Source organism: Rhagoletis pomonella, unplaced genomic scaffold (genome assembly GCF_013731165.1).
Source record: "Rhagoletis pomonella isolate Grant_MI unplaced genomic scaffold, Rhpom_1.0 Rhpom_scaffold_00142, whole genome shotgun sequence".
Lineage (NCBI taxonomy): Eukaryota > Metazoa > Arthropoda > Insecta > Diptera > Tephritidae > Rhagoletis > Rhagoletis pomonella.
In genome coordinates, this window is record NW_023458696.1 from 129,242 (window position 1) to 132,246 (window position 3,005).

A 3,005-nucleotide genomic window follows, 5' to 3' on the forward strand; every position below is an offset into this window, starting at 1 on the left:
TTTTTTCTAGAACACAAACCGTGTAGTTTTTCTTTACTTAAGCTATTGATGGCACCCGCTATATTGGTGACCCCTCATTAGAAAAAAAGAATTCGCTGTGCATTCGAAATACCTTTTCGTGCTAAAATACCGTCGCGTAAAGCATTTTTACGTGAAATTCGGTCCTGCAAACGAACATTCGCACATACGAGTCGTACTACATAGCACATAAAACTTATTGCGGTATATAAACAGTAGACACGTGGAAGTGTAGAAACTTTTTCTAAAATATCCACGCATTGAAACCAAATCACCAAGCCGAGCACCGAAGAACAGAAAGAAGTGGGTGACGTGAATTTGAACAGGGAATCAGCGAAACTTCCACCATTTTGGAATGCGAATCCTGAAATATGGTTCGCTCAGATGGAGGTGCAATTCATCGTTGCTGGTATCACGATTGATGACACTAAATTCAACCATGTCATTGGGAATATCGATGGCAAAATTCTTGCACGGGTAAGTGATGTGGTAGTAGCACCACCAGCGACTGATAAATACTCTGCGTTAAAAGCAGCAATTCTGGCTGCCTTTGCGGATTCACAGCAAAAGAAATCCAGCAAGTTATTAGCAGAAGTCGAGCTAGGAGACAGGAAGCCTTCGGAATTACTAGCCGAAATGAGGAAATTGGCTGACAACAAAGTCACAGATGATTTTCTACGCACACTATGGTCACGCTGTTTACCATCTAATGTAAGCGCGGAAGTCAAAAATGCAAATATCAACCGTCTATGCATCTCAGACCGCAAATCATCCACAAAATATTTAATCGACACTGGAGCTGACGTTTCAGTTCTTCCGACATTTTTGCATGATACTCTTAGTCCTGAAAGAAGAACTTTGTTTGCTGCTAATGGTTCTACAATCAAAACGTATGGCAAAAAACGCCTTCAACTTTATTTTGGTCTGCGCAGAGATTTTGAGTGGATTTTTGTAATTGCTGATGTGAAGGTTCCGCTTCTTGGAATTGATTTTCTTTGACATTATAATTTACTGGTGGACGTAAAACACAACAGACTAATCGACAACCAGACCAATTTGAAGTGCAACATTAACAAAATCACATCTTCTCAAGTGTCGCCTAAGTTCCTTACGGTTTCCTACGCTTATACAAAACTTTTATCTGAATTTCCTGAACTAACCACCGTAAATTCACAACCGGTTGGCGATTCTGAAGTTTTTCACCACATTGAGACGACAGGGTCTCCGGTTTTCGCAAAAGCCAGAAGGTTAACACCGGAAAAACTAAAAGCAGCGAAAGATGAGTTCGATTACTTGGTGAAAATGGGCATTTGCCGTCCTTCTAAATCACCTTGGGCAACGCCACTGCATCTGGTTAAAAAATCCGATGGTTCGTATAGACCATGCGGAGATTACAGAGCTCTCAACGCTAAAACAGTACCGGATCGTTATCCGATTCCGTTCATCCAAGATTTTACCCATATCCTGGCTGGTAACAACGATTTTTCGAAAGTCGACTTAGAAAAAGCGTTTCATCAGATTCCAGTCAATCCTGATGATATTCCAAAGACGGCCATCATCACACCATTTGGATTATTTGAATTCGTGTACATGACTTTCGGTCTAGGGAATGCATCTCAAACCTTTCAGAGATTCATCCAAATGGCGTTGGCAGATCTTAACTTCGCTTTCGTGTACATTGATGACATAATTATTACATCAAGAGACGTTGAAGAACATCTGCATCATATGCGCACCGTATTTACGCGCTTGCGCAAATTCAAATGGCGAGTCAACATACGCAAATGCATATTAGGCAAATGCGAGTTGTGTTTTCTCGGTCATCTTGTCTCATCAAAAGGGATTGAACCGCTACCGGAACGCGTCAAGATAATTCAAGACTATCCACTACCAAAAACTGCTAATGAGCTAAAACGATTTTTGGCTGCAATTAACTTTTATCGGCGTTTCATTCCTTACGCAGTAGATAATCAAATGATTCTACAAGCACTTGTTCCCGGCAACAAGAAAAATGACTTGACGGTAGTTGATTGGAATACTGATTCTACTGCCGCATTTGATCGCTGCAAGGCAGATCTTGCCAATGCCTCACTTTTGGCTCATCCAAAACTAGGTGTACCTCTTTCTCTAAATGTGGATGCATCGGATATAGCAATCGGTGGTGTCGTTCATCAAATCGTCGCTGGCACACCTGAGCCGTTGGGTTTCTTCGCCAAGAAACTAACGACGGCAGAAACCAAATACAGCGTTTATGACCGCGAACTATTGGCCATGTACTGTGGCGTTAAGCACTTTCGTCATCTTTTAGAAGGCAGAGATTTCCACATCAACACCGAGCACAAACCGCTCATATATGCACTACATAAGCAGGTCGAAAACTCTTCTCCTCGTCAGCAGCGCCATTTGGATTTTGTCGGGCAATTCACCACAGACATCAGACATGTATCCGGTAAAAGCAACATTGTACCAGATTTTTTGTCCAGGATCAATCAAATTGATTCTACTTCAGTTATTGATTACGCTGTCATCGCCAACGCACAGAAGTCTGATCTTCAACTTCGTGAACTCCTGGATGATCAGATGCGTAATTCCTTGAAATTAAAAGCATTCACGTTTTCTGATTGCTCAGCAGAGTTTTATTGCGATGTGTCAACTGGCATCGTTCGTCCATACATTCCAGAAGAGTTTCGTGAAGCAGTTATTCTAAAACTTCATGGTCTCGCGCACCCAGGCATAAGAGCTTCAACGAAGCTGATAACGCGTCGCTTCGTGTGGCCTGGTATTAACAAGGAGTGCGTTTAAGTTCTTCGTCGCTGCATTCCTTGTCAGCAATCAAAAGTCCACCGACACAACAATTCAAAAATTTATACTTACATCTTACCTGGTCACCGCTTCGAACACATAAACGTTGATATCGTTGGTCCTCTAACACCTTCGGGAGGCTTTTGTTACGTACTCACCATAATTGATCGCTACACCAGGTGGCC